This window comes from Tenebrio molitor, unplaced genomic scaffold, assembly GCF_963966145.1.
Source record: "Tenebrio molitor unplaced genomic scaffold, icTenMoli1.1 SCAFFOLD_420, whole genome shotgun sequence".
NCBI lineage: Eukaryota > Metazoa > Arthropoda > Insecta > Coleoptera > Tenebrionidae > Tenebrio > Tenebrio molitor.
The window spans coordinates 3,611-12,378 of record NW_027184144.1 but is presented as its reverse complement, the minus strand read 5'-3'; the positions used below and the strand labels follow the sequence as shown (position 1 = coordinate 12,378).

Here is an 8,768-nt window from a genome sequence, read left to right as displayed (position 1 = left end):
TCGAGAGGATCATCCGAAAGGAGACGGTCTTCATCGTCCGACCGATGCCGCACCTACGAGTTTTCCGATATTTTCTTCGACGGATCTTCAGGTTTTCTTCCTTTCTTCCGTCTTTCTCTCTTCGTAATTTCGTGTCCGACCTGCGTCGTCCGAAGTCGGGGTGAAGATCGAAGAAAAAACGCCAAAAATAACAACTCGTCAGCCACGCACACCGCGTTCGAATGTCTAACGGTCCAACTTGGATTTTCGAAGATCGCCGAATCCGAGGGACGATAAATAATAATAATAATAATAATAATGGTAATAAATAATAATGTTAATAATAATAATAATGATATGATGATTATAACGATAATTATTATAGATAGGTAAATAGAAACACAGGTCTCCTCTCGAAAATCGGAACTTCCTGATATTACTTACATATTTCGGTCGATCCAAATGTGGGAATCTCGTCGTCGTCGGAGCAAGCAGCGCGGTAGGTGGGGTGAAATTCTGGATTTTCCACCGCCGCCGGCGGTCGAAAAATGTGCGACGCGGGAGATCGCCAGTCCGTCTAGTAGTCTCTCTTGTCGTTAGAGCGTGACGTGGTGGTTGTTGTGGGATTTCCCGTTAGTTCGGTCCGACGTCGGTCGTCAGAGGGTAAGTGCATACGGAAACGAAACGCATCGCGTTTTGATGTTCATATTCGTGCATCGGAATGTTAAAAGCAATATATTTTACACCAACGATCACACCTAAACACCACGGCAACGGCCATACCACGTTGAAAAGCACCGGTTCTCGTCCGATCACCGAAGTTAAGCAACGTCGGGCGCGGTCAGTACTTGGATGGGTGACCGCTTGGGAACACCGCGTGCCGTTGCCCCCCAACACTTTTTGTTTTTTTTTGAAATCCATAGCAACCACCGAACCGATTTGTTTTTCGTGCAGGTATTCGGAAACATGCACAGACCCGTATAATGTAGATTCATAGCTTTAAGTACTAGATAATTAAGAAAACAATTTTTTTTGTCGATTAATTGTAAACAATTGCAGAATAAAAACTCGTCAAACGGTAAAGGTTGTCGTTCGATCACCGAAGGTAAGCCACGCGGGCAGCGGTCAGCACTTGGACGGGTGACCGGTTCATTATATTCCTTCCGTGAGTTTAACAAAGATAACATATGCAAATGTCGTAAGTGCGACGAGGAAGACGGCGATCTTTTAATGTAAAAAAAATATATATTAGGTTACGCGTACATGCCACTTTGACTGCTGCTTTATTTTTTTGGTTTTTAAATAATTAGAGATCTGAATTCAACATATCAGTTCTATGTTATAATGGACAGACAATGTTGTATTCTTGGCCCCTAACACGTTAAGACCAACATAAAAACTAGAATAACTTACCATTCGTTAAACGTTAAACAATTTCGAACCACGTTTTTTTGAGCTCGAACAAACTCATAACACAACACTCATTTATTAGTCACTGGACCATTGTAAAACGAGAAGAGAGAAAAACCATGCGAAACTATTTTTAAAACGAAGAGAATAAAGGTTTTAAATGGTAGGGCTGTATGACAGACTTGTCAATTATCGTGGGGGGTACGGCTGAGATTTATGACGAAATCGAGCGGCGCCGGCGGTCGGTCACTTTCACGAAAGAGGTCTAAACACGGGTCGTTTACGATACCCTCTGGTTACTAGAAAAGTTCTAGACAGATGTTTGTCGGCTTTTCGAGGTATTTATTTGTGAGTCCAAAGACTCAATGGAGTAATATCGGACTGAAATTCCAAGATTTTGCTGTGTAATCCAAAAAACTATGTTCCTCGTAACATTTAACGATGTGTTAATTCAACTATTATTTTAATTTTTCGTATACGTATTTATACTAAAAAGTACAGCGCTTCCAACAGTGAATTGTGAATTGAAAATGTTTCAAAGAAAGATCGATAGTTTTGAAAAAAATTACATATTAATAAATTTAGATAGATTTAGAAGTATACATTGCACTTACTTTTCAAAATTATTGTACTTCTGATTTGGTTGAAATAACATAATATGTAGCAGTCATAGTCTTGTGTACATTGCAGTCGCGGCTGGTGTTGGGTAAAACCTTTATTTTTTAGGGGGTCATTACCCAAATGACCTCATGGACCAGCCGTTCCTGTTAGGTTTTATATATCAAATTGATTCGTCTGTCTTTTTCATCATGCCTTCGAAAAGCGAGCTCCTGTTTCGCCAAAGTAACTGTGACGTCAATTAAATACGATAATAAAATTCGGTTTTTCCGAACTTATTGTGAGTGAGAGCAGTGAGAGCATCTTCTTTTCGTATCCCACCTCCACCCGGCGGCAGTAGTGCAGTGCTTATCAACATAATTACCGGCGTCTCGCCTCCACATTTTGACTTTTTTGTGTTTTATGTGTTCTCTAAGTCCAAAATTTTTAAATTTTTAAAAAGAGATTGCGGTACTATTCCTGTTGCTGAAATTATAATAATATATTTATTAATTTTTGTATTATATGTCTGTGTTATATTGTGTGAATTTGGAACAGCTATATCTAAAAGATATGCTTGCTTTTGTTGTTTATTTAAAATAATAATGTCTGGTCTGTTATGCTGAATGTGAATGTCAGTTAAAACTGTGCGATCAAAATATAATTTGTAATTGTCATTTTCTAAACAACTTTCTGGTTTATAAATGTAATGTGGTTGTGTATCCTTTAATAAATTGAATTTAACTGCTAAATTCATGTGTATAATTTTTGCGAATATATCATGACGTTTTTTATATTCGCTGTGAGCCAAAACGGTGCAAGATCTTGTATTGCAAATATAAAACCCTCAGCTCTTTAAAATATCTCCCATGTAAAGACTTTTGTTTTATATTTGCTATAGTGTCATATCACGAGCTCTATTGAGAAAATAATTTTTTAGTGAAGCAATTTGATTGTGTTGTAGAATTTCTAGATTTGAAAAACCCCTACCACCATTTTCGCGTGGTAAATTAAATCTTTCAACAGCAGATTTGGGGTGATGTTTACAAAATTTTGTAAAGAGAACTCTAGTTTGAATATTTATATTCTTTAAATTAGTTTTGGACCATTTTATAACACCAAAAGAATAGATTTAATTTGATTTGATTGATTAATACCTAAATATTTATAAAATTCTCCTTTATTTAAATTTTTAATGATTTCTCCTTCTTTAGTTATATATTCTAAATTTTCGTAATGACCACGACATATTGATTGATTTTCAGTTATTGTTAAGTTTTATGTCATCCATATAAAGAAGGTGATTTAATTTAATATTAATTTTATAAATTTTAAGAATTTTAATTAACCATGAATGTGGTACTGAATCATAGGCTTTTTTGTAGTCTATGAATTGTTGTTGCATTATTTTCCAAACGTTTGAGACTTAAAATATTCGTCAAATGTTCTTCTTTTTTTAAATCAGAATACCCCTGACAAATCCGAACATTTTGTTTTGCGGTAGATAAAAGTAAACATGGGCCAAGACAGAATATTAATATTCGGTGTGGAATTTTCCTGCGTTCTTGTTCATTTCTATCGAAGTGCTCACGAAAAGTTGTGAATATCAACACTTTGTAATTGTCGTAGTGAAAAATAAAAAAGATAGCTATGGGGCACAACTTATTTCGCACTTCATTAGAAAAGTAACAGTATTAAAATAAAAAAAATATTTTTCTAAATTTCGAACGTTAGGTCTATCCTGACCAGCCGCCAATTAGTGGTATTATTTTATTTTTTGCTGTTTTCCACAATAGTTATTTTTATATTAAATCATTGATTCAAAAAATTGAAATTAAAAATTCAAATTTTTGAAGGAACTCTGAAGTTTCAATGCAGTGACCATGTTGCTAGGTAACTAATAAAAAACAGTGCGTGAAATGAAAAACAGAAATAGTCGTATGCGTTTTGTATGGTTTCTATGGTTTCGATCTTACTAACAATGCAATGAAAATGACCCACTTCAGGCACAGATAACTATGCGTGAATTTCAATTTTTTGAATCAATTATATAAAAACAAAATTGATTTGGCGGCCGCTACACAAAAGTGGTGGGAGGCGAGAACCTGTTTCCGCCGGTCAATTTTAAAATTAATAAATTTTCCCTGGATACGTATTCGACTTATCCGGTACGAGTTATTTTTAAATTAACTTAATGGCCCGTTGCTCTTGTTCTTTTTACATTGAATATGCGATGTTTTGGCATCGTTAGCAATAGTACAATACTCACGCATTTTTAATCTAAAATTAACAAAACTTGAATGGATCGGGATTATCACACTTCTGAATTGAAGTTTTCATTCGTTTAAAATATAATTGATAGTAATACGTAATGCGGATTGCCTAAACGTTGCTTCCATCACGTCAACATCACACATTCACGTTCGCCCGTAGAAATGGCGTGATGCACACGAAATCGATCCAAAAAGGCTCATAATATTTGTGTCACGCGAATCTACGTCGAAAACTAGAAAAAAAAAAAATTCAATTCGAATTTCAATAATCGAAACGATGCGTCGTCGATACTAAACGTAGGTAGTAACTAAAGTGTGATCGGGTGCGATAAAAGTGTCCGTCAATAATCATCATCCGACAATCATTTAATAGACGAACGCTAATTTTTGGCACTCACTCGGACGACAGAACCAGTCCAGACGGAAACCGGGGCGCGGGGTGGGTGGGTGGTTGTATGTCCGTGAATCTGTCCGGCGCGCGTCAACATTTCAGTTATCGTCGCGAGAGTTAAAACGAAAGGTGGTTAGTGTGAAAGTGACGTTTTTTCGTGGAGACACGTTACGAAGGGTGAGTACCTAATATAATATAAAACCAACCGAAAACCCACAATAGTGCCCCGGTTTATTATCGTGAATAGGTGTTTGGTAAATATTTTCTGTATTCCAACTAGCAAGTCTTTTATCAAAAAACTCCGGCAACATGGCTATTGTGGTATTGTTGATACCACCTAACTGAAGAACTTAGTTAATAACTAAGTCGACGATTTTATCGGGAAATTGAACGGAGAAACAAAAATAGCTCTTAGCGACAGTTGCCTGAAGTCGCAAATAACGGCGATTGACGAAATCACGTTTTTTTTATTTTAATTCCAATGAACAATACACAGGGTCACAATTATCTGTTATGTATTCTATAATGTTTTGCAAAGTAAATAATGTGAGTTGTCATGCGTAATATTAATTAGCTAAGTAATTTTTGCAAGTATTTTATGTCAGATATGCAATGTATAATAACGTAATGTTGCAAAGTATTTTAATTTTTATGCTAGGTAGAGATAATAACTCGACAATAACTCTTCTCTAATGAAAAAAAAAATAGAAAATGATTTAGGAACATAAAAAATCTCATTAAAACAGGAACAATTGAAATTAAAATAAACATAACATTCTGTACTAAAGTACAGTTTTGTTCACTCCTTTTTTCAAAGTCTTCTGTCCTCTCATTTGCACATACTGCTATTCCAAAACAGTGAAATTGTCTGTTTCAGGGAATCCTTAACGTTCCTTGCTAATGTCAACAACGTTTTCGATGAAACAAAGAGTCGGAAAAATGTCGGCTCATTGTATTCAATAACATACGCGACTACAAAACCATCTGTATCATTTGTAGGAATCGCGGTTTTTTCGATGAGAATTCGTTCTAATTTTTTCTTTCTTAAAAAAGCTAAGTAATTTTAATTTCACTAAAGATGAACATTTAGGCTATATGCTGGGTAATGCAAATCCATCAACCATCAACTAGGTTGTTCAGCAGATGTACGATTGTTTATTTGATTTCTTCTTCCGAAGAGTTGTATTCTGGCAAAATAGAAATTTATTCATAACATAACCTCAATCAACTAAATTATTTCGAATACAATAACCACATAACTACAAGTTGGATAGGCATGGGTGCAAAATACCGATAATGCATGAAACCTAATAATAATAATAATGACATAATAAAAGTTAATTAAAAATCGCTGTTTCACGTCTTTTTCTTTTTTGTTCGAGAGTTTTTGTGGTTCTGAAAAGAACCGTTTATAAATGTGTCGAAAACGAAAAACATCTATTTCGAACTGGTGTACTTGGTGACGGCTTTGGTACCTTCGGAGACGGCGTGCTTGGCCAACTCACCGGGCAACAACAGACGCACGGCAGTTTGAATTTCTCTGCTGGTGATCGTCGAACGTTTGTTGTAGTGTGCCAGACGGGAAGCTTCAGCGGCGATACGTTCGAAGATGTCGTTCACGAAACTGTTCATTATGCTCATAGCCTTACTAGAGATACCGGTGTCGGGATGGACTTGTTTCAACACCTTGTAGATGTAGATGGCATAGCTCTCCTTCCTCCTGCGCTTCTTTTTTTTGTCGCTCTTGGAAATGTTCTTCTGAGCTTTCCCGGCCTTCTTGGCTGCCTTACCACTTGTCTTCGGCGGCATTTTTCAATTCAATTCGATTCAACAAACTCGCGAACTGCTCTGACTCGTGTGCGTGCGTTATAATAATAATTTGTCTGACGTTTTACGGAGTTCGAGTCCTAGACTCATCTTTCCCCAATCTGACTGGCAGGCACCTACGCATGAAATGGTAGGGCTGTGTGACAGACTTGTCAAGTATCGAGTTACCGTACCCCCTAGCTGGTCGGCCTCCAGTTGCGAACCCAGCAGGTCGAGAGTACGGTAGGGGGGTTGTTTGAGAGAACAAATCGCGAGAAGAAAAGGGGGCTGCAGAAGGCGTCGTCGGAATGCTCCCGCTTATGCGTTACAACGAGGGGAAAAACTGCAGAAAAAACCCCTCGTCGGAGCCGAAGAAGAATGGGGGAAACGCTCAAGAAAATAATTATAGACAAGACTATAAAAATAAACCCGGTTTGATTACACTTTTACCTGGTCCTTGGAGCTGGAGATGGCCCTGGTGTGTGATCTGAAACATACTCGAGAGAGTTCAATTATAATTTGTTTGCAAGAGGCTACGCGTTACTGCGGAGTTCTGAAACAAAAGCAACAGACAAAACAACGCGGGGGACAGGGAGTGGTGGTTGCACTTCAGTCCTGTCGGAGGAGCAGACACTTCGGCCGTTTGTGGCGGAGTGGCAAGTGTTCGTCGTAATCGACGGCGTCGCGTACAAGAGGGTTTGGGTGTTGGGCCGCATTCTCAAAGAATTTCTCCGCTACATCTAGCAGGAAATCCTTGATGAGTGGAAGATCTGCCTCCCGATGGAGTTGCGAATTCCTGACGAACCAGGGCGCATTAAAAGCTGCCCGGAGAAATTTATTCTGCACGACTTGCAGTTTGTGGAGTTGCGTGTTAGACACGTTTCCCCACACCACGAAGCCGTACGTCATGGCGGGTCTGACAATCTGTCGGTAGATTGTGATTTTGTTCTTGATGGACAACTTGCTTCGCCGACAAACCAGCGAATTAAGTTGTCCACGAACGATGAGAGCGCGAGTTTTCGCGTGCTCGACTTGGGGAATGAAAGTGAGATGATTGTCGAACTTAACACCGAGGTATTTGACGACGGTTGTCCAGGGGATGACGCGGTTGAACATAGCGACTTCGCCGACCGGTCGGAAATGACGCTTGGTAAAAAGAATGGCGCTGCTTTTTTCCGGATTCACGTCGATTCGCCAAGTGCGAAACCATGATTCCAGATTTACCACAGCGCCTTGAAGATCTCGCGAAATGATTTCGGGTGACCAAGACCGCACTAGAATTGCAGTGTCGTCTGCATACAGTGCGATTTTTGTGTTGTCGGGTTTTGGGATGTCGGCAGTGAAGATTGCGTACAGAGTCGGTGAAAGCACCGAGCCCTGTGGGACGCCTGCCTGGATCTCGCGTTGGGTTGAGAGGACCTGTCCGATTTTTGCATGAAAAACGCGGCGATTGAGGAACGAATTCAATAACCTGACCATCGCCAGGGGCACGCCGGCGGCGTGGAGCTTGTAAACAAGTCCATCGTGCCAGACAGTGTCAAAGGCTTTGGCCACATCGAGGAAAATCGCGCCGGTTGATTGATTTTGGCCGAATCCTTTCGCAATGAATTCGGTGACGTTGATCAGTTGATCCACGGTGGAGTGTTTGGGACGAAACCCAAACTGTTCGTCAGGAATTGTGGAGTTCTCGTCTGTCACTTTGACCAGCCGGGTCAAGATGACTTTTTCGAGAACCTTTCCGATGCTTGAAAGAAGACTGATGGGACGGTAACTTTGGGGAAGTTTGGAGTTCTTCCCGGGCTTTGGGATGAAAATGACTGTCGCTTTTTTCCATCGGGACGGAAAGTGGCAGAGACGGAGGCTGGCATTGAAAATTGCGGCCAAAGCGACGACAACTTTGGGCGGCAACAATTTCAACGCTGTGTTCGAGATGTTGTCGGGGCCGGGCGCTTTCTTCTTCTTCAGGGACCCGATTATTTTTCGGATCTCCGAAGGCGAAGCTGGAGTGATGGGATTGTCGTCATGTCTCGAAAGAATGAGACGAACTTGGTTCTCGATCTCCTCGATGTGGACCGGGTCGGCGTCGACGACGTTTGGTCTGCATTGCAGTTCCAAGCTGTCAGCGAACGCCTCCGCTTTGTCCACGTCCGAGAAGACGAGTCCGTTTGCGCCCTGAATGGGGGGAAGTGGCTTGTGATTTGAACGGAGCGCTTTCGCCATTCTCCAGGTCGAGTTGTCCTCCGTCGTGAGGGATTCGAGTTTGGTTTCCCACCGATCAGAGCGATGATCGATGAGCGCGTATTTGACTTCGT

General features: G+C 40.0%; 1 non-coding gene across 1 annotated transcript; it reads left to right on the top strand.

Annotated features, from left to right (window-relative positions):
• Positions 1–748: 748 nt before the first annotated feature.
• On the top strand, positions 749–868 carry LOC138140854 (5S ribosomal RNA). Its single transcript, XR_011162769.1, has one exon. It is a non-coding gene; the product is annotated as a 5S ribosomal RNA (ribosomal RNA).
• The last annotated feature ends 7,900 nt before the right edge of the window (positions 869–8,768 follow it).